The sequence below is a fragment of the Prionailurus viverrinus genome, chromosome A1, assembly GCF_022837055.1.
Source record: "Prionailurus viverrinus isolate Anna chromosome A1, UM_Priviv_1.0, whole genome shotgun sequence".
NCBI classification, from domain to species: Eukaryota; Metazoa; Chordata; class Mammalia; order Carnivora; family Felidae; genus Prionailurus; species Prionailurus viverrinus.
In genome coordinates, this window is record NC_062561.1 from 97,085,127 (window position 1) to 97,109,818 (window position 24,692).

Sequence of the window (24,692 nt, forward strand, 5' to 3'; positions counted from 1 at the left end):
GATCATTTCTAGTTCTAGACTCTCAATAAGACTTTCCTAAATGAGTAGGGGGTTTAGATGAAAAGATTCAAAATAAATTTAAAAAAAGACCTACAGCACTATATATTCCCATGTCCTATCTTCCAGTGGTGAAGAGAGGGACAATCATTAATCAAAAGAAGAGGTTAACTTTTCACTAGTGTAGTCAGAATTTGGGAGAGGAGAGATGAGTACCTCCTTAAGGATCCTGGCCCTATTCCGGTCAATGGAAGAACCTCTCCTTCTGTAGCTGGCCACGGAGAAAGCAATACAACAGCATTGACTGAGTGTGTTACTGCTGTAGTCTGTCTCAAGAAATGGCCACTAGATGCTTTCATTGAAAGGACTTGTGGATTGCAGCACTAGCAATAAGATGGAAGAAGAAAGCATGGAGTCTATCAATCACTTGGGACTCAGTCTCCCCAAGGAAAAGTCATCCATCCAACTTTCCAAAATGCTCACCTATGCAAATAACATTCTCAGATTTCAAATGTAACATTCAAACATATTTCTGATTTTGTTAAGTTTATTTATTTTGAGAAAGAGATAGAGAGAGCACAAGTGGAGAAGAGGCAGAGAGAAGGTGAGACAGAATCCCAAGCAGGCTTTGTGCCATCAGCACAGAGCCAGACATGGGGCTCGAACCCACGAACGATAAGATCATGACCTGAACTGAGATCAAGAGTCAGACAATTAACCGACTGAGCCACCCAGGTGCCCCACAAACATATTTCTAATTTCAACTGGAATATGAAAACAGGTTACACCAGGAATCTATATCTCCAAGATATAGACCCTTAGTGCCTGGTCACCAAGGAAAGAAAGCTATATTATCAAGCAGCAATTGTTTGGAGAGGCTTCCAGTCTAGGAAGGATATTCTCCTAGGACTCCATAGTCTTAAGACCTTTCTCAATGTATTTTGGGTTGGTTTCCTGGGAAACATATTCTGAAAAGGGTATTTGCATCCAGGAGCTTGTTGAGGAGTGGTTTAGGGCATAATTTTAAGGAGGTGAGGGAAGTAGGACTGCAAAGAGAGAGAACTTGAACTTGATCCATTTTCCACTATAGGACTCAGCCAATTGCCCAGGGAGCTCTGGAAGTGGTATGGCCTTTCAGAACTGTCCCAAACGTAGGCAAGACAGCAAGCCTTTAGTACCTTCATCCACCAAGCATCGGATGAGGGTGTAACATTGGAGAAGGCAACCATCGCTGTCTAAGGGAAAGGCTTGAAGAGAAACTCAGTTGTGAGTCAGGGAAACAAGTGTCCTGGTCCCCAAGGACAATGATAAATACCTCTGTCTTTGGATGCTTTCACTTCTCAGTTTAGATAATGCTTAATGTATTTTTAAATAATACCTAAAATCCCAAGAATTTGGTCATTTGGGAATACTTGGTCCTAAAAGTTGAAGACCTTGTTTCCAACTGATGGTCAAGCCAAGCTTTGCCAAATAAGAGGAAATAGCATGTTGATAAAGAAGGATACAGCCTTACTACCCTGTCCCAGTGAATTAATTGATATGAGAAAATTCAGATAACTTGAATAATGTTGACATCAATAGCATTATTTATCAGTGGTGATGATTGCAATGTGCTGTGCTATATAGATCAAGGGATTTGGATAAACTCTGGCTCATCACAAAACCCTGCTCTCTTGGGAAGTCATCTGTTCTCAATAATAATGGAGAGCATTGGGAATCAGAATCCTAGAACTGCTCTCAAACCCTCTGTCCACGTGCAATGTAAATACATGAAATGAGGACATTTAGAATAAGACCTATACATCATGAGCAACAATATTAAGTCATCCATGTAAGGAACTCCTGCAGGATGTCAGGTAATATGCAGTCATCTAAAGCAGGATCCTAAACTAGAATTTATCTGTAAGCTCAAAATTGTATACACATACACAGTTATTGTATGTGTGTATATATACACACACAAATACAATCACACATACACTAATTTCATTAGATGCTAAGTATCTATGATGCAAAAAGGTTTAAGATCAAGAGTTATAAGATGGGGCACCTGGATGGCTCAGTCAGTTTAAGCATCTAACTTCAACTTAGGTCATGATCTCCTGGTTCGTGAGTTTGATTCCTGCGTTGGGCTCTGTGCTGACAGCTCAGAGCCTGGAGCCTGCTTCGGATTCTGTGTCTCCCTCTCTCTGCCCCTCCCAGGCTCACGCTCTGTCTGTCTGTCTCTTTCTCTGTCAAAAATAAATAAACTTTAAAAAATAAGTAGGTAACGGTTCTAAAGTCTTCCCACCCTTTTATGATATGTAGAAAGATAAACTAAATGGATCTTCCACTATGTGAAACCTAAATCTCAAATCATTTAAAATTTAACCATGTTTACTTTGTAAGCTAAGAGCATAGAATAGCCAACTTGGAATACTCAAATTTCAATTTTTTAGCATCTTACATTCAATGACCCTATGGCCCTTTCCTGCCCTGGGGGACTGGTATGGGAGAGGAGTGGAGAATGGTGGTTTATTATGAGGATAAATGAAGGGGGATACAATTCTTAAGGTGTCATACTTCTGGACGGGCTGATTTCAATCATGCAAAATAGGAATAGTTCGTCTACTGCTGAATTTGTTAGGACTCTTGACTGCCAGCAACAGAAACTAAATCTGACTATACTCAACAGAAAAAGAACTTAAGCTATCAAATATATATATATATATATATATATATATATACATATATATATATATATATATACACACACACACACACACACACACACACATATACACACACATATACACACACATATGGGGGGGTAACCCACAGACTTACAAATTGAAGTCTAAGAAACATGAATATAGACTGCTTAGAACCACATCCCAAGCCACACTATAGGGTCAGTGTGATAAGGACACCGCTGCAGTTATTCCTGGGCACTGGGAACACATCTGCACTGGCATCATCCCTGCATGGGATGCTACCTGCTGCTCCTGTCCCCACACTACCCCCATGGAAGCAAGAGTTGGTTTCCACCATCTTGATGCACCACAACAAATTATCTCCTGCCTTTGCCTTTTTGTATAATTAGCTCCAGACTCAGCTTCCAACTGTTGCAACCTATTTGCTCTGCCTTGATTATTGAAGATCTGTGTTTTCCAGTTCATAGAGTAGGAGTGGGCCCTACTTCCTAAAATGACTTACCTGGTAGGGAGTTCATCAAATAAAGAAAGTAACTGGATGGCTGAAAGCTAAAGAAATGAACCTATTTCTACTAGAAGACACAAGAAAAACTACCACTGTCCAAAAGCCCTCCACTTGCAATCAACGCTCTCCTTACTTCCAAGTTAATTTCTTCTAGCTCTTTAGCTTTTCTATCCCAGATTCTTATATAGATTACTTTGGTCATTAGTAGGCTTAGGAAATTATCTACAGTGTATAGATAGTTTTTGTTTTATTAAGTTTAACCTGCCTTGTCAAAGGCCACACATGAAAATTCTCAAGAGAAACCAGATTCAGGCACCAATATTGGGGTTTCCTGAACTTAATGCTAAAGACATTGTGTCCTCTTTGTGCTTTCTAAGGATAACTATTCATTATTCATTCAAATTGAATTGCTCTGTTGAACAACATGAAAATTATCTCACGTTAGCTACACACAGCAAACTGAAAAGCCAAATGGGATTTCTATTGAATATTATAATGGGACATTTTCCAACAAAGCCCTTAACACTTGATAATGTTCACGGGTAACTCAATTCAAAAATTACCTAACAAAGTTCAACTGTAAGGCAAGGAATTCAAATAAATTACCTAAGCATGACCAAAAAGACCTGTGCCAAAAACTGATTCATTACTTCATTACTTTTCAGTGCCTAAGTAATTTCTTTGTCTATACATTATATATGCACACACACACACACACACACACACACACATATATATATGCATAGAGTAGTGACAAGATATATATATATATATATATATATATATACACACACACACACACATGATATGATATCTTATATCAAAGGCCCAAAGATGAGACAAGGAACTAACACCTGATAGATTTGTAGGATCATAGCCACAGGATGCAGAATAGTCAAAAGCAATCAAGCTAGACAAACTGTCTCTTGCTTTTCTTGCTTTCCCAGGATGTGGTCTGTTCTGGAATTTTACTACTGTTGTTTGCCCTTACGTTGAAGGATATTTTACTTAGAAACTAAGAACTGCCCCTGCCAAGGAGGGTCTAGCTGATATGAGAAAGTTAATTCCTAAATTTTAGGGGGAAAAAAACTCTCTTTTAAATTTATAAGAATAGCCTTTATTTCCCCGTTTATAAGGACACACATGTATATGGACTGCCGTGGAAGATGGCTGCCTTCTAGAAGCAAAAGCGTTCTTCATTGGGTTCAGGCAGGTCACCAGGAAATGGCAAAGGGGTTTGAGATCCCTGAGGCAAATGGGTGCCATTTTGTCTGCATGTGTGTTTGTGTATAAGTATATGTACATGTACGTGTGTGTCTATATATCTCCCTTGTGAACCCAGGGTGTGTAGCTAGATGAAGGAAATAGTGAGAAGACAGCAATGGAATAAAAGGCATTGAAATTCTAAATCCAGCTGACCCCTAAATCTAGTTTCCCACATCACTGAAACTATGAGAGTGGAGCAGAAGATGAGAGGGCCACTCTACTCTGACTCATCATTTAACATTGACCAACTGAAAATTTAACAAGTTACTGGGTAAGCAGACTGACCTAGCCAGATAATGTAAGTGCTCACAGCTAGCTCTAAAAAGACTGATTTTGGATCTAAAAAAATGACTTCATCCTCCCACCCCACAATGGGCACTGTGAGCCCCTGCTTCTAGAATTATTCCACCGGAGAACGGATGACAGTAGGTCCCGCATCCTATTCAGTTAATGCATTAATAATGGATAGTGGTCATTGGTCTACAAAATGCTTTCTAACCCTAAGGGTCAGTAACTATACAACTCAGCTCTCAGAAACAGAACTGTAGTCATGCCCAATAGCTGCCAGATAACAGATCATAAAGACTAACATCAAGGATGGGGTGGAGCCTGAAGAACCAACTCTCAAAATCAATACCTCAGTTACTGAGTGACATGTAGCAGAGATACTTGCCAGGGAGTTGCCAACCTCTCCCAGGCAGGTCAACCTCTCTGACTTTTCCACATAATGATTTGACAGCCATTCTAATTTAAATATTGACTGACTTCCTTTGTAAAGCTTCTACTTAACTTGAACAAAGGAAAGAGAGAGAGAAAGAAAGAAAGAAAGAAAGAACAAAAGAAAGAAAGAAAGAACAAAAGAAAGAAAGAAAGAACAAAAGAAAGAAAGAAAGAACAAAAGAAAGAAAGAAAAGAAAAGAAGAAAGGAAGGAAGAAAGAAAGAAAATGCATCATATCAGTATCAACTTAACTCTTGCTAAGGAAGTTTTACAAAGAAGCACTAAGTTCCAAATTATCCTTATAAATGCTGGTACTATTTAATGAGCCCAATAGAACCCTGCAAGTTTTAAGGGATGGCATGAGAGTGAAATGTTAGAAAACAGGAATAATTTTAACAAACCCTCTGAGAATCAGTATACTTAAATACGTGAGGGCCTTTTTAAGTAAATGTAAAATTCCACTTGATTCACTCTTTCTGACTCCACTAGTTTGTTTGTGTATGTATAATATATATACATATGATTTATGGTTTTGGTTTTCATTTGGTTTGGTTTAGTTTTACCATCAGATTTAGTAAGAAAGAAGGACTAATGTAACAGGTACTAGGGGTTCAGAATGAATTTTATCACAGAAGGCAGACAGTACTAAAGTGTTTTTTCGTTTGTTTGTTGTTGTTGTTGTTGTTGTTGTTGTTTTCCCTAGCAGCAATTTCTTTCCCAAATAGATGTCAGGAATTAGACACCAACTAATGGCAGGTCAGCCGTTCTCCCCTCAGACTCTTCCAGAATGGCACCAATTGCTGCTCTAAAACCATAAGCTTCCTGGGAGTAGGAATTCCTTTTGACTTGCTTTGATGCAACATTTAAAATCATTCCAAATTTCATCTTTGACTCTGAACCTTTAATCTCTTGTTGATGCTTCAAATATTCTTCCTATTCATTAGACAACATTTTCAACTGCATTTCCCTGTTATCTGTAACTCATTTAACATTATTTGAAATGACTCTAGGATGTGGTTAGTTCCAAAGATTTGCCACAAAATGATGCTGCAATGGCCTGCCCAGTGAAGGACAAAAGTGATCTTAACAAAGGGGATAGAAATTATAAGCAATGTGAGCTATGGTAGCATAAATACAGAATAAACCTGTTGATAACAGTAAAACTTCTTGTCTCTGTTGGTGACAGTAACAAAAATTGTGAAAATATTTTTCTCGTAAGCAGATTGGTAAAGAGAAATGGTTCCCTCTCCACTGGAGTACCACAGTTGCTTTTAGGTATTGGAAACCTGTGGCCATGAACTCATTATAGGCTGTTCATAAAGGGTGCCTGCAATTGCCTAATCCTTTGCCATATTTACCTGCTTCACTGGGGGTGTCCACCGTGGTTCATGTGTTATCTTTTATCTGGTCAGATAGGCATAACAGGGCACAAATCTTAGAGGAGTCTAAGAAGGAGTCTAGAAGAAATAAGAGAGCCTAAGTCCAGTCAAGTTAATTTAATACAAATGAAGATTAGGCAATAGGTTCATACAGTTCCACCTTATAGGTGAAAATAATTCTGAAATTTAGAATACATGAGAGAGAAGAATTTAGACCCAATGTACTTGAATCCTTTTAGTCTGAGATTTTGGCATGTATGATAATTGATAGAGAAAGCAATTAAGAGGAGAGGAAGGTGTAATGCAGGAGAGGTACTTTTTTGTAGTCGTAAAAATGCCCAGTAAGAAGCAGCTTTCTTGAATCTCTAGAGAATAAGCCTTGTTTAAATGAGGCATCAAAGGGCACATGGGTAGCTCAGTTGGCTAAGCAACCAACTCTTGGTTCCAGCTCAGCTCATGATCTCGCAGTTTCGTGAGTTCGAGCCCTGCGGTGGGTTTGAGCCCCACGTTGGGCTCTGCATTGGTAGCATGAATCCTGCCTGAGATTCTCTCTCTCCTCTCTCTCTGCCTCTCCCCCACTTGCACTGTCTCTGCCTCTTTCAAAATAAATAAATAAACTTGAAACAAATAAGTAAGGCATCACTTTGCATCTTCCTAGGGGGACCTACACAGAGGTGTAGGTACATTTGTACATTTACACATTACACATTGGTCAGTTGTGCCTGACCCTCTCATTGGCTACCATTTCTTTCTGGCATCACCATCAACTTTTTTGTTGTTGTTGCTCCAACTTCAGATTATTGCCTCATCAGTATCTCTTAATCCTTCTGTGCCTTGGGTTCCCATACATTTGTCGGAAGAGTAAATGAAAAAGGGAATGTAAGCCATTCATCCCAGCACCAAAAGTAAAGGATAAGGAAATGCTCCTCCTCCCCCTCCTTCTCCTCTTATTTCATCTTCTACTCCTCCCCTTCCTTCTCCCTCTTCTTCTTCTCCTCTCTCCTTGTTCTCCTCCTCCTCGTTCTCCTCCTCCATCATCATCATCATCATCATCATCATCATAAGTCTTCTTATTCCTCTTCCCTTTACAGTATTTTTATATTTCAATATTGAAAGTATTAGCATCAGTTCTATCCATTAAGTTCTATAACCACCAATGTCCAATTAGGTGTCTCTACCAATAAATTATGTGGAGCAATGGAGTCTCATGGGGGAAGTGGGGAAAAGTAGAAATAGCAAACAGCATACCCTGGACAAAATACACTGAAATATTTTCCACAGAATTAACTGGAAAATGAAATGAGGTACTTTTTATAGAAAGCATTCTCATATTATGATAGTAAAGCATCTCCTTGCAGAAATAGCCTTCCTTTTGCTGTTTTTATGTTCCTTTGATTTACCGCTCAGATTCTCTCCATAGGCTGAAGCAATCATTGGCATCAGCAATTCCTGTGTGCACACCCTTCAGTAGAAGCTAACAAGATAGTTTTTGAAAAAAAGCAAGAGAAGAGAATGGAGTTCCAGACAAATGCACACAGGAATTAAACTTCCTGTTTAGGGAAGTGAACTTCCCTAGTGTCACTAAGTGCATATCGGACTTGAGCTTTTAAGCATGGTATTTTCTATCCACTATCCTTCAAGGTTTTTTGTTTTGTTTTGTTTTGTTTTTTTGCTCTTTTTGTTTGTTTGTTTGTTTGTTTGTTTGTTTTTCAGCAAGGCTGTTGTCACTACAGCGCTGGTTCTGGGCAACCCCAGACAAGGCTGCAAAACTCCTGAAGTTTATATTTGGCGTAAGTATCTTCCAGCTTAATTGCCTCCTCTCTTCTGTGGTCACTTCCTCCTCCTAGGTCTAGCAATTAAATTCAATAGTCTATCTCGGGGAGCATACATTCATTTCTCTTTAAAGTAGAACTTTAGATCAATAAACTATGTTCCTGAATATTTCAAATACAAATTGCCCAAAAGAAAGATTTTCATTAGCTGTGACGATAGGTCTTGTACACTGTGGCTACTGTCCAGACATCTAACATAAGACCCCCATAGAAGCCACTGGTCATCTCAGTGGACAATGAAATTGGTGTCCAACTTGGTTCATGTGATATCTTTAACCTAATCAGCTAGGCATGGTAGAGCACAGATCTTAGTGATGAGGGTAAAAATCACTCTGAAGAAGTCTAGCGACTATTATTTTTACAAAGATGAAGAAAGGTATTTTTGTAGCAGCTTCATTCATAACTGTCAAGACTTGAAAGGAATCAAGATGCCCATCAATAGATGCATGGACAAACAAAACAAAACACGGTGTTATATCCATACCTTGCAACATTATTCAGGGATGAAAAGAAATAAGCTTTCAAGCCATGAAAGTCACAGAGAAAACTTAAATGAATAGTGCTAAATGAAAGAAGCCAATTTGAAAAGGCTACCTACTGAATAATCCCAAGTAAATGACCTTCCAGAAAAGCAAACGATGATCAATGGTTGTCAGGGATGCAGGCAGATGGAAAGAAGGATAAGCAGGCAGAACACAGAAGATTTTCAACCAGTTAAACTGCTCTACAGGATGGTGTCAGGGTGGTGGATACAGGTCATTATGCATTTGTCCAAACCCCCAGAATGTAGAATACCAACAGTGAACCTTAATGTTAACTACAGACTTTAGTCAATAATAATGTATCAACACTGCCTCATCAATTGCCATAAATGTGCCACACTAGTGCAGATGTTAATATTCAAACGAAATTAGAGAAGGGAGAGAGTAAAGGGGTATACAAGGACTCTGTACCTCCTGAACAATTTTCCAAAATTGTTCTAAAACATTGTCTATTATTTTTTTAAATGAAGGAAGGAGACAGAATCAAACATATTGTGAGCAGGAGGGAAATACAAAAGACAACATAAGGTCTATGAAAAATATTACTGAAACATTTTTTTTTTCAATGGGCCCAAGTTTCCATTTTTTTTAATGCTTATTTATTTTTGATAGAGAGAGTGAAAGCAAGTGGGGGAGGGTCAGAGAAAGAGGGAGACACAGAATCCGAAGCAGGCTCTGGGCTCTGAGCTGTCAGCAGAGAGCCCAACGTAGGGCTCAAACTCACAAACCATGAGATCAGGACCTGAGCTGAAGTCAGGTGCTTAGCCGACTGAGCCACCCAGGCACCCCTGGGTCCAACTTTATTAATAAAAAGAACTGAATCATGTAATTAATCCAAGTTTTTAAAAAAAATGCTGGCAAACACAATGCCCTGCTAGCAGATAAATATCTGAAATCATATCTTAAAGATACTGGCAGCTTTGGACTGAGAACTCTAACAAGAACTGTAATTGTTGACACATTAAGTGTCTGTCTTTCATTAAAAAGAAACAGACTTTCATTCTTTTATTTGAAAATATAATGGAATTAATAATTAAAGATAATTTTCTGAAATGAAAATATCCAAATGGTACATATTAATCAGATCCAGAAGATAAAAAATATCTCTCCTATGTCAAGATTTAAAGACTGTTTATTAACAGAGGCATAAACAAAGCAAATCTTTAATTAAAAGTAAAAACAAACAAACAAACAAAAAACAAGAAAGTCACCACGAAGGAGTGGCCACACTCAGATGAAAAATGCAATCTCCCATCTCCAGTTAAGAGTTATTCTCACCACACCATCAATGGAAAATGAGGATGGAAACATGGCACAAGCCTGTGAAAGCGAAGTAAGAGTAGAAAATAGCATTTTGCACAAGGTTTTCAGAAAGCAGTAGAGGTCGGGATGGATTAGAGTGGAGAACAAAAGTCAATCTTGCTAAGCACACATTTGATATTTTCATTAAAAAATTAGAACTTGAAATAAAAGGAGGAGGCTGCATAAAAAAAAAAAAAAAAGATCTTGAAATAGATACCAGTATTTTTCACCCATGAAGAGATCTGGGAGCTCATGACATTCGGGAATAACAATTTTTCTGCAATGAAAAAAATACCCCAGAGCTTAAGCAGGCAGTGCCTTTCAAAATGACGTTGAGTCAAGAGAAGTAATAACTTGTAGGAAATGAGAAGTACTCAGAAGACATATTAAGGAAAATCTTTTATAAGAGAACATAAAAGAGATTTTCTTAGCCAACAGATAGGAGAAATAATATTTAGAGAGAGGGAGAGAGAAGGAATCATATTATTTCCCACAATTTTATTCTATAAAGAATGTAATATCATGTAACTCTAGTCTAGCCAAATAAAAACTGCAACTCTAGATAATGTGTACGTAGGAGGGTCTCAGGACTGACAATTATATTGTTGGGTGGGGGTAGAGTAGGTATGAACATGCTTCCTACAGTACAATATACAATGGAAAAAAAATGAATTGCCCATATTAAATAAGTTGTGCCAGTCACAAAAATGTTGAAACTCAACTGGTTTATTTACTACCCAAAAAATTAAGGATAAGACTTAAACAGAGGTCCAGCTTCCATTCAGAGTACACAAAAGTAGAAAAGTACTGTAACCACTCTATGAAGAAGAAGCATGAAAATCTACACATCAACCCTTCTTGAACACATCAGGTCAGAGAACAGCCAAATAGAATAAAATCTCAAAAAGAAGACAGGCATCTTAATGAGAGGAGGGCTCAAAACTGGCTTACCTGGAGGAAGACAGCAATGCTGTGTAAACAAGTAGGAAAGCTTAAGCTAAAAAGAGAATTTCTAAAGACCAAGCGTGAGTCAAGAGAAAAGCATAGAACCCTAGACACTAGGGCAGTTCATAGCCACTTTCAAGCTCTTCTCCTTGAGTTCAAGGATGCTTAAAAAAAAAAAAAAAAGGATGTGACAGAGCAGAAGCCTCCCTGGTGATGCTAAGAGGGAACAGTAAACACTGCTGTAGAAAGACATCACAAAGGCGGGTCTAGAACTTTCTTCCTTTAGGAGCAAAAACCTTGAGCATTTCGGGGAAGGACAGCAAAATCTGTCACCCACAGCCCATCCAGTCCATGCAAAGATTTCACTGTGGCTAGGGCAAGGAATCAGAAAAAAAAAAAAAAACAAATCTGTGTCTCTAGGTGAGAGGCAGACAACTATCCTGGACCCAGACTTTCTGGGAGAGGCAGGGTCACTATGAAAGTTCCACTCCCCAGAGCAGAAGATGCAGAGACTGCCCAAGACTAAGGATGAAGGAGGATAACAGAGAATGACATCCTGACCTCTCACCCACAGGAGTACAGCATGGAGGAAGGAAGATCAGAAGGTTGCCACCAGCAGAGGAGCAGAAACTTTGAGAGATACTCTCTCTGAAATGCAGGCTCATAGGGAAGCTCAAATCTAAAAGGGTACTATGAGTCACCAGAGGAACAAAAAATTCCCAACAGAGCTGATATTTAGCAAGGTTGCAAGATACACACTTAATATACAAACATCACTCTTATTTCTATAAAGTAGCAATGAACAATAGGAAACTGAAATTCTTAAAAATATAGTTTTCAGCAGCATCAAAGAACATTAAACACCTAGGTACAAATTAAAGTAGGTACAAGAGATGTAAGCTGCAATCTATAAAACAGTGATGAGAGAAATCACAGAAGATCTGAATAAACGCAGAGTTATCTCATCTGCAGTCAACACAAAGTCAGTTAAAATCTAAATGAGTTTTTTTTTCCTGTAGGAATTCAAAAACAAACTCTGAAATTTATTGGGGAAAAGGAAATAATTTAGAGTAGGCAAAACAAGTCTGAAAGAGAAGCGTAACCATGGACAATGCAAACTGTATAATCCCCAGACTTACAATGAAGCTACTCTCATCAAGAAATTGTAGTATTAGTGAAAAAAGACACATAGATCTAAGTGGATACAAGACAGAGTCATGCAGAGAACAAAGGAGAAATTACTGTGACTTGTGGTTAGACATACACACAAAAAATTTAGAACACAAAAACCATGAAGTACGTAAGAAAAAAATACTTAGTTAGATTTCACCAAAAATTGAAAACTTCTCTATTAAGAAAACAAAAAATAAAGCCCATATTAGGGTGATGCCTGGGTGGCTCAGTTGGTTAAACATCCAACTTCGACTCAGGTCATGAACTTTGAGTGTGTGAGTTCGAGCCCTATGTCAGGCTCTGCGCTGACAGTTCAGAACCTGGAGCCTGCTTCAGATTCTGGTCTCCTTCTCCCTCTGTTCCTCTCCCCCTCGCACTCTCTCAAAAATAAAGATTACCAAAAAAAAGTTAAAAAAAAATAAAGCCCAGATTGGGAGAAAACATTTATAATCTCATATCTGATAAAGGACTTTTTTTTCCCAGGCTAACTCTAAAAACTCAATAATAAGAACAAACAGCCCAATATTAAAAAAGGCTCCAAAGATTTGAACAGCTATGCCACTAAAGAAGATATATGATTAGCAAATACGCACGCACATGGAAAATATACTCAACAATATTAGTCAGTAGGCAAATACAAATTTAAATCACAATGAGGTGCACCTTTACACATATTAGAATGACTGAAATTAAAAAAAAAATTTGATAATGCCATGTGTTTAAGAAACTGGTGAGCACCTTAAATGATCATACTTTGCTGGTGAGACTGAACAATATTATATTCACTTGGGACAGTAGATCACCAGTTTCTTTTAAAGTAAACCATGTGTTTACAATATGACCCAGGAATTGCCTAGATATGTACCCGCCCAAAATGAAAACATACATTCATTCTTAGACATGAGTAGTGTAGTGTTTTTATCCATAATTATCAAAAACTGGAAAAATGGACACACCCTTCAACTAGTGAATGGATAGACAAACGATGGCTTATCCTCATGATGAATTCAACCTCAACAATTGAAAGTGAGAGAAGCTAGACTCCAAAAATACCTATTGTATAATTCTATTTAAATGATAACCCAGGAAAACCACAACTCTAAGAACTGAAAACAAATTAGTAGTTGCTGGAAACTGGGGATGGAGGAAGGGTGGTCTCTAAAGGGGCACAAGGGAATTTTCCACATCAAGGAACTGCCCTATATAGAGAGTATAGTGGTAATTTTATGCTTGTATATGTTTGTCAAAAGTTTATAAAACCGTACAAACTGTGGAGAGTAAAAGAATGAGCTGGAAAAAGGTGAGGTTCCGTGGGACGGTGTCTCCATGCATGTGTGAGGGTTCTAGTCTACTCCATTATAAAAAGGTAAAATAGAAGTAGAAAAAGAATCCTAATGAAAATGCAGAATAACCTAGGAGCAGTGGTTTTGCAAGCCATCTAGGGGGAGGCAGTACTCAGAGAATGGAAAGTCTGCAATTAAGATTTCACAGGGAAGAATCTGGTTTGTCTAAAGCATCTGAAAGCAGATCTCCAAGTTTAGGAATGGCGCCAGGATTTGGGAAACTCGCTTTGTAAAAGGTGCAGGTCAAAATGGGGAACAGTTCTGGGTGTTGAGTGCTGTTATAAGCGTTGTTTTGTTTCTGAGTATGTTTTCTAGTGTTCTAGAAGTTGGTCTGAGGACTCAAACGAAATCTTTTGAAATTTAATGTTTTATATCTTCATGAAAACATAATCAGATATATATTTTTGTACCCATTTCTCCCACCAGTCACTTCCCACTTCTAGCCAGCACCAATCTGTTTTTTGTATCTGTGAGCTTTTTGTAAATTCCTTATGAGACCATACAATGTTGGTCTTTCTCGGACTTATTTTGCCTACTATCATTTCCTTAAGTCCCATCCATGTCGTCACAAATGGCACGATCTCATTCTTTTTATATGGCTAAGTAATATTCCATTGTATATGCACACCATAATTCCTTTATCCAGTCACGCATCAGTGGACACTTAGGTTGTTTCCATATCTTGGCTATTATAAATAATGCTGTAATGAACATGATGATACATCCATGTTTTCAAGTTACTATTTTTGTTTTCTTCAGATAAATACCCAGAAGTAGAATTTTTGAATCATGCTGTAGTTCTATTTTTAATTTTTTTGAGGAATCTCCACATTATTTTCCACAGTGGATACACCAATTTTCATTCCCACCAACAGTGCAAGAGGGTTCCCGTTTCTCCACATCCTCACCAACACTTGCTATTTCTTGTCCTTTTTAGTCTAGTCATTCTGACATAGGTAAGGTGCTGTCTCCTTGTGGTTTTGATTTGTGTTTCCCTAATGATTAATGATGTCGAGCATCTTTTCATGTATCTGAGAAAGTGTCTTCTTTCTCAGATGATCTTCTGTTTGTCAAAGTGGATTGAGAATTCTTCTTTGTAATTCTTCTGACCCTGCAGCACATTCTTAAGAATATCCATGTATGGACTCAGAATTGATGTTGAAAGAGATTTAATGTTTAAAAACAACTGAGTCAGCTGAAATTAATACTTTGGTGAGTAATGAGTGCATTATCCATTCCACTGTTTAACAAAACAAAAGCAAAGTAAAACAACAAAATGGGCCTTCTTATATAATCATAAAGTGAAGCCTATTCTAAAAGGAGAGCTCCCCAGATACGAGCAAGGGAAGCTTAGGTGAATAAGTGTACACTATGCCAAGTTGACTATTTTGAAAGTCAGCTTTTATTTAGATGCACGTGTTGTGCCATGGTCATTATTGTATATCTAAACCTCATCCATTATAAATATTGGCAAACAGTTATAAAGGAGGGTTTTGTTAGCTTTGATGTTAACAAAAGACATCACCTCTGACTAATTCAACTAGTGATCAGCCATAACTCATAGATCCCTCGCACTATGCCCTCCCACAGCCAGGGATTCTCCGATTTACATTTGTGTAGTCTTTGCCCAATTACCCATGCTCATGGAGGAGAGTAGTGGTGCAAATAATCTCAAATAACAGTTGACATAAATTCATTTAATTTTTTGTTTTGGAATAAGCCCATGTTTAGTTTTGCAGAGGACATTTACAGCTAGCTTCAGCTATGGTCAAAATGTGTGTTCTTAAAGGCACTGCCTGAACAGCAAAAAGTCATCCAAGAGCAGTCAGGGCAATAGGGAGCAGCTAGCTTAGTCAGTGATAGCTGGTCAGTAGCAAAAATTTATGAAGATTAGTTAAAAATGAGAGCTGTTTACACCTGTGTCGCTTGGTCGGTTAAGCGTCCGACTTCAGCTCAGGTCATGAGCTCACGGTCCATGGATTCAAGCCCTGCACTGGGCTCAGAGCCTGGAGCCTGCTTCAGAATCTGTGTCTCCCTCTCTCTCTGCCCCTCCCTGACTCGTGTTCTCTCTCACACACACACAAAAATAAGCATTAAAAATGTTTTAAATGACAGCTGCTTTAGGTGGTTTATTAAATTTTGTTTTTGCTTGTCTGCTATCAATACGTTTACAGCTTTATATTTTCCCATATGTACATCACAGTCTCCAGGCAAAGTGGAGAATCATTTTTACTAATCAAATTTAGAATCAAATTATTAATTAATCCATTCATTCGTTTAATAGAAATATACTGAGCACTAGCTGCCTATCGTGACTCTAGATAACAAACACAAAATAATAGACAAAACATACCTTAAACTTGCCCTGATACATCCCTTTTTTAATAGGGTTTCCTATTCCTGAAATTGTCTCACCTCTACAATGGTCTCTTTGGGGCATCTCTTCACTCTTTCAAACATGGCTGATTTCCACGTGACTGTCTATGTGGCTCCTGAGACATGGCTCCTCCCCAAGGTCTAGGAGTCCAGCCTGGGATGTGATCTGGGCAGGTCACCCAGCCAGAATCCTGAACAGAGTTTTGTTTGGTTGTGAAGGGAGCCTGCTGCTGACCTGCAGTCAAAGTTGATCTACAGGCAGCAAAACTACAAGAGTCTAGTTTGAGACCATGATAACGCTTTTCCTTGAAGACATTTCACTTGCACAAACACATTTTTCGCCGTTAGTGTTTAAAGCACGTCAAGGTAGGTTTTCTGTCACTTACTAATAGAAACCTTCACTGATTGGTCATGATCTCCTGGTTTGGGAGATCTTGCCCCATGAAGGGCTCTGCGTTGACAGTGTGGAGGCTGTTTGGGAGTCTCTCCCTCTCCTCTCTGCCCCTCCTCCCTCCCTCCCTCCCTCCCTCCCTCCCTCCCTCTCTCTCTCTCTCTCTGTCAAATAAATAAAAATTAGAGGGAAAAAAAGAAAAGAAACTGTAACTGACAACTTCTCATTGCTGGAAACTATTATTGACACCTCAAGAGCCATCCTAAAAATGCTCTCCATTCCTCAAACAGTACATTCTGTGGGAAAGGTACTCCTGGGCCCACAGACTAAAAGTGGAATGTGGGCTCTTCCAAGAGCACCGTGCTGTCACCTTGACCTGAAGCAAGGTGACATATGCCTGTGCTCCACTGATCTTCAGTGACACTTCCATTGGAACTCTCTTATCAAGCATTGCATTCTACTCCATTTTAAGACTATTTCTATGTTTATATTCATCCTTTTTCTGCACTGTTGTCCCTTAATTGAATTGTCTCTGCTGAATTTCATGTTTTCTTTTCCAGCTTGCCTCAGTAATTTTAAATTTTAATGGCAATGTCTCTGCCACCAGACTCTCCATCCAACATAATGTCATTAGAGAACCAAAATAGCTCATTGTCTGTGTCATAATCCAAGATCAATACTTAAATAGAGGTTATAGTAAAACTCTCAGTAAATTACACATCCGAGTTAGCTGTTTAAATATTTTATTTTCACTTTTGGTCTCCTGCAAGCAAATCAAAGTGGAGAAGAATGAACAAGGCTATTCATATTCATATTCAAACCAGTAAATGTGGGTTCCAGGGTCAGAGCCATTAACTTACCAGCTATGTGTTTCTTAGCAGGACACTTAATCTTTCTGAGCCTCATGTTACCCATTCAAGACATGGGATTGTCCTAGTACTACTCAGTTTATTTTGTGAGCTATAAAACATCTTATAACTGTAATGCTTTCATCTTTTTATTCAATAGTATTTATTTAACATCTAAGTGTCCGGTCAATGGGAAAGCCATCAGGGATACAGAAATAAATGCTGTTGACAAATCCATTAAAGGAAAAAGAGCAAGTAAAGGAAAATTAAAATTCAGAGAGAGGCAGCATGGAAAATGTCTTCATTTGGTATCACACAGACTGACTGCTACTCATACATTAAAAAAAATCCATTTCTTCTTCTGATGGTATATATAGCTATACTACATTCCTAAGCCTCACTTGCAAATAGGTGTGACAGTATGACTGAGTCAGAGGAAATGGAAACCTAAGTGGAAGTGGCATGTACATTTGCGAGTCAAATAATTTAAGAGATGGATATACTCAGTCCAACAAATTTTCCCCTGTGAACTGATAAACTCAAATGATTATGAAGCCAATAGGGAATGGTAAAACCAGGCATAAGTTAGAGAAAATATGAATACCTGTCTCACTATATGAAAGATAGGTACCCCTTGTCCCAGACTACCTGGCTCAAACAGGTGAGGGAAAAATAAATGTCTATTGTGTTTCAACCATTAAATATCTGTGTCAACTTATTACGCAAACATAACCCACCTCAACCATTATCCCAGGACACTGTGATCTATTGGTTTTCTTTCTCCTTGGCGAGAAGTTCCTTCTCAGTCCCTTTTCTGGTTCCTTCACATCCTTGATCCTTAAATGTTACAATGTCCCTGAGTTGCCTTTGAACATTTCTTATTTTCTATTCATAACCTCCTCCTCTGTGATTTTAAGATCTCACTCCATGAAATAAAACCAACCAACCTCATGTACATCTCTACGATGCACCAAGTACTATCTCCGTGATGATGATTCCTTTTTTTTTCAAATTTTTTATTCTAGTTAGTTAACAAACAGTGTACCATTGGTTTCAGGAGAATTTAGTGATTCATCACTTACATATAATACAACAAATACCCTCCTATCATCTATTTAACCCATTCCCCACCCCCCACCCCCATCCATCAATGCTCAGTTTGTTCTCTATAATTAAGAGTCTCTTACGGTTTGCTTCCCTATTTTTTGCTCCCTTCCCCTATGTTCACCTGTTTTATTTCTTAAATTCCACATATGAATTAAATCATATGGTATTTTTCTTTCTCTGACTTATTTTGCTTACCATAATATACTGTAGCTCTGCTATGACGATGGCTCTTAGTTCTTGGTCTTTAGAAGACACTGAAGTCCTGACTCAGTTATCCCATTGCATAGTTGACATCCATCCTGGGATGACTAGTGGTCATCTTCCACTCAACGTTCCCCCTACACTGAGCTCCTTACACCCCTTCCTAAGCTTCCCTTCTGTCTTTCTATTTCAATTGTTTATGCCAAATTGTACTCTGCACATCAACTCTGCTATATCCTCAAAGTATATGCAGAGTTGAACTACCACTCATCATGTCCATCACTACTCTCCAGGACAAGCCACTTTTGTTTCACACTGGATTATTATAGAAGCCTGCTAAGTAATCTCTTAATTTCAGCCTTCTACTTCCAACAGAATAGCCTCAGCCATTCTCCACTTTCCCTTCCAAGTCCTTCCATGAGTTCCTTTCACTTAATAATAATAATTAATAATAATAATAATAATAATAATAATAATAATAAAAGCCAGTTGCATATGGTCTCCACATCATGGGTATATGATGGAGCCTCTCACTATGTTTTTAACCTTTTTTTCCACTGTTTTCCCTTCATTAACTTCTCCAGCTTCCCTTGTTTTCTTGTAATTCCTCAAGATCTCCAAGTATCCTATGTCTCAAGGCCTGTGCACTTTATTTCCCTTGTCCCTGATTTGCTTTGCCCCAAGATATCTGCATGGCATTCCCTTTACCTTCTTTAGGTCTTTACTCAAAGGCCACTTCTTCAGTGAGATCTTCCCATGCCATCCTATGTAAAATTATAACTCTCAGATGGCTGTTATTGTTCTTCCCTGTTTTTTTTCTCCTTTATCACTTTTCACTAGCTAACATTTTATAAATTTTACTTATTTACTTTATTGTCTGTCCCTTCTACTAGAATAGAAGTTCTGAGAGGCAGACTTTTGCTTGCTTTGTTAACCTCTGCACCATCAGAACAGAGTGTCATGTCCGGTAGCTAAGAGTAATTTAATAAATGTTTGTCATGAATAAATGACTAAATATGTTTATTGGTTCTTCATCTCGAACTGAGCTCGAAGACTGAATAGCACCTGGCTGGGCAAAGAAGAGAAGATGGACGGCAACATGATGCAAAATATATGGATTAAAAAGGCAGCATGGCATATTTGGGAAACCTGACAACAGATGATCATGGTCTGATCTTAATGTAGTGTATGAACAGGGATGATGGAAAAGGCTGAAGACTTAAGCAGAACCTAGATTATGAGGACTTTTTACTTCCCTGTATGCTAAGGACATGAATTTTACTCTAGAGTCAGCGGGAGTCACTGAAGGACTTTTAGGTAGCAGAGGAAAATTCCAAGAGTTACACATTAGAAAAATTACTCGACAGGATGATGAAAGATGCAGGGGAGGGAAGCAAGGTCAAGCTAGGGTGAATAATTAAGAAATTGTTGCAGTTATCCTCAATAAAAATGCTAAGAGTATAAAATAATGGGATGTGTTTAAAATATATTTATGAAGTAGAAACAGCAGTACTTGGTAAGTAATCCAATATAGAGGTTGAGATATAGCAATAAATTTAGGATAATGAATTGGGACAACAATGACCTTGTGAATTTGCTCAGATTTCTTCAGTTGCCTACTAATCTCACTCCCTGGGTTAGTGCTTTACTTGGGAGGCAGCCCGAGTTCCTGACTGTCCATGAAGAGTTCAAACGATGCAACCTAGCAATGAATTCCTAGTGGTGTGAATAATGAGCAGGGGGGAATGTGACTCTATGGAGAGATCCAGGCAGATAAATTCCCCCTCTATTCTCCCATCTGTAGATCACTTTGAGGCATGGTTTTATCTTGCAACATGAATGAAGTTCTTCATTCCCAGAGAATACCTTTTTAGGAAAGACGTGCTGTGTCCCTTTATAGTTTGTTGTGAATCTGGGACCAACAGAGTAAGGTACCACATCACATGGCATCTATCTTTCTTGCTTTGGATTCTTCACATCCACATCCTCATATCCTGGGCTTGAACTTCTCAAATAAAGTGTTAACACTTCAGTCCTGGTCTCAGGATCCACTCTCTACAGCCCCATGCTAAAGCACATAAATTCTAATGCTTTAACTTGGAGATTGGATGAATGCTGGTTCTATTTAGGTTTAGAGAGAGTAGGTTAGTAATTCTGTATTGACAATATAAAGCACGAAGTGCCAGAGAAACATACAAGTAAATATTGCATCGTCTGCTCTGGAGTTCAAGGAAGAATGTCTGCAAAAGAGGCATAGATCTGGAAATCATGAGCATAAAGAGTTTGGCGGAGTCTCATGAATAGGGTATGCTATGGTCAGAATATATGTGTCCCTCCAAAATTCATATGTTGAAATCCTAATGCCCAAAGTGATTGTATAAAGGGGTAGGACCTTAGAGAGATGCTTAAGTCATGAGGTTCTGCCCTCCTGAGTGAGACTAGTGCCTTTATAAAAGAGAGCTCCCTAGCCCACTCTGCCACGTGAGGATGGAATGAGAAGTCTGTGACCTGGAAGAGAAGACCTGACCTCCTGGGGGCCTGATCTCAGAATTCTGGCCTCCAGAACTGTTTGAAATAAATTTCTGTAGTTTATAAGCTATCCAGTCTGTGGAGTTTTGTCATAGAAGCCCAAAGAGACTAAGACAGGGTAAGAGGAGCAAATGTTTACGGACTATAAATCTGTAAGAGCTCAGTAGAGATTGACAAGGAATTACCCAAAATGTGGAAGAAAAATAAAAGAATGGTTCAACTGCAGTTAAGGGGCAGGGAGAACTGCAAGAGGGACAAAGGGGAAAATGAGGTCAGTTACGGTCTAGTTGACAAATATAAAGAAGACTAGAAAGTGACAGGTTTTGCAATGAGTCTGTTATGGCTGATATTGTTGGGAGCACTTTCTGTGGAATGGAGGTGTCAGAAAGCTACCTTCAGAAGGTTAAGCAATGCCAGGGAGGTTGCAAAGTAGAAAATATCATAAATTCCTCTTCTAAAGGACATTACTTAGAAGGGGATGAGGTCACTGGCATTTCTACCCTAAAGAGAAATTTCACTGTCAGCATGCCTTTCTGACATAAAACAGCAGTGGCATTTAAAAATTATGCAAAGCTTATTAGAGATACCATCCTTCTATAGTTATTGCTTGTATTAAAACCAGTGATTTTGTGAGCTAGAAGACATTACAAATCTCATATGAGCATTACGTTGGAGTTATTGGATGTGATGATACTGTTGCAACAAAGTAATATGGAATTAATGATTCTTTTCCCACCAAAAAAATATAATAATACTAATCCTGGAAGATATTTTCTGTATGCTATAATATAAAAAATTCTGTAGAACTCCTTCCATTGTCACAGAGCAAAAATCAGCCATCTCTGGCTGAGCTAAAACAAATATTTATAGATGATAGAGAAAAGGGAATCTCATTACATTGCAAAACCAGACACATTTGTACAATAACAAATTTAGGTCCACCAGTAGCCATAACCATAAATACACAGCTTATAAAAACTTACTATTTAAAGTCTGATCTATGAATAATTTACGTACGGAGATTAAGAAACTGCTGTTACTAAAAACACTATAAATCAAGAAGGTGATAATTCTGACTATTAAGTACAGTGACATAGGATAAAGAAAATTAGCTGATGACCTAAAAAAAAAAGATAAAGAATGAGATCTGTATATATCGAGGACAGATCTTTCTCTTAGCCATATGTGACTATGCTCTCACCAAGAGATTAATGAGAGAGAAAGATTGGAATCATATCTAAACTGCAGTACTTATGAGTCAATGACTATTTTAATATAGATATAAAGCCTATAGGTCTTCAAGTATTTCCTTTTAAAATCATTTTTTAAATGTTTATTTTTGTTTATTTTTGAGAGAGAGAATGCATAGGGGAGAGGCAGAGAGAGAATCCCAAACAGGCTCCAAGCTGTCAGCGCAGAGCCTGACGTGTGGCTCAAACTCATGAAACCATGACATCATGACCTGAGCTGAAATCAAGGGTACCCCACATAACCATTGGAGCCATCTACACACCTCCCTTGAAAGTCTTAAAAAAATAGTGTAAGCCCCCATTGGATTTCACCACAGGAAATCAAAAAAAGTTGGATTTCCCTTATCATGTATTTCTGGGAATCTTTGTGAAAATTACCAAATATTCCATGAAAAAGGGGTGCTATCCCTTGGGTGCTCAGCCCCCACTCCTACAGCAGACACCTATTGAGAGATTCTCTGTCAATTACTTTTCCCACCACACGCCAGTCATCCTGGGCTGCCAACGTCCCTCTGTATCACTTTACCCAAATTTAGACACAGGCCCCTCCCTAAAGTGCAGTCTAAATTTCAAGTACAACTAAATTGTGAAGTTTCACTAAAGTTTACTGAAGCTTCAAGTGCCTGGGTGGCTCAGTCAGGTAGGCATCTGGTTCTTGATTTCGGCTCAGGTCGTGATCTCATGGTTGTGGGTTCAAGCCCTGCATCAGCCTGTGAGGTGACAGTGTGGAGCCTGCTTGGGATTCTGTCTGTCTCCCTCCCTCTCTGACCCTCTGACACTTGTTCTCTCTCTTAAATAAACTTTAAAAAATATTTTTAAAAAAATTCGCTGAAGCATCAAGATAGAAGAAAACTGAAACTCAGAAAAGAAAAAAATATATATATACATAACTAAAATGAGGTTATGACCAGAATCCACAAACAAGACACTTCATGAATATCTTACATCAGAACCCCTGACTTGTGACATTTTACAGGGTTGACTTCCATCCAGACTTGGGAATATGACTCAATATGCTCACCACCCTGGAGTCCAAACTCTCAACTATGCTGAGTCTCTCACAGAGGAAAGACATTTCTTTGCTAAAATTAGATTATTTAGAGATGTCACACCAATGCCTTTTTATATCTTCATTTTCTTGACATTGTCAATTCCTTTGCTTTAATTAGCAAAATGAAAATGTCCATGAAGTGTTTTTTCCTACAGTAAAGGAAGCCTTCCCTCAAAGGTGAGCCTCTAGCCTCATGTTTGTTTGTCTGTTTGTTTGTTTGTTAATGAGGAGAAGGAGGGGCTCCGTAGGGTCTCTTGATTTCAGCTCAGGTCATGATCTCACATTTTGTGGGTTCAGCCCCACATCAGGCTTTGTGCTGATAGTGCAGAGCCTGCTTGGGATATATTCTCTCTCTCTCTCTCTCTCTCTCTCTCTCTCTTTCTCTCTCTTTCTCTCCCTCTGCCCCCCTCAAATGCTCACACTCTCTCTCTCTCTTTCAAAATAAATAAATAAACTTAAAAAAACAATGACAACAGGGAGGTTCTGTTTCAGCTGGAATATTGTGGCATGTATGAAATTCTTTTTTAATTTCATTAAACAGCAGAACTCAATATATCAGACATAAGTCAATGAGAGATAGTGATGCCTGAGAGATGGAAAATAAGTGAGGGAGAGGAAATAGACTGACTGTAGCAGCTTTCATACCTGGAGAAATTTCAAGATTGCACCACAAGCAGAGGGAACAGGGACAACATCCAGTGGTTTCCCTGAATCAGAGAACATGACTAAGAGCTTGGCAAATCCAAGGTGGCTAAAGTTCACAGGCAGAGTACTAATACTAATGTAAACCCCTCTGTAAGGTTCTGTATGATTTGATCCAATAATCTACCTCCAGTTTTATCCCTTTGGGAATTTTCCCTCAAAATTACCTTTTCAGGCAAGTCAAACTAGTTGCAGTTCTCTGAGCATATCTTTGTCAGTTCCTTCCACTGTGAAAATTTTGCATAGAGCACCCATTTGGACACCTTGGTGTTCCCCTAGTGAATGCTTACTCAATGGTCAAATCTTGACTCAAGCATTACAACCTCAAAGAAGCCATATTTTTGACATCCTATCTCCACTCCAGATGAGAACCCAAAATTTCCTTCCATGGGACTCCATGACAGACGTGGCAGGCTGAATAACGTCTCCCCCTAAAGTGTCCATATCCAAATTCCCAGAGCCTGTAACTATGCTACCTTACACAGCAAAAGGGAATATGTAATTGTGAACCTTCAAATGACGGGGTGAGCCTTGATTATCC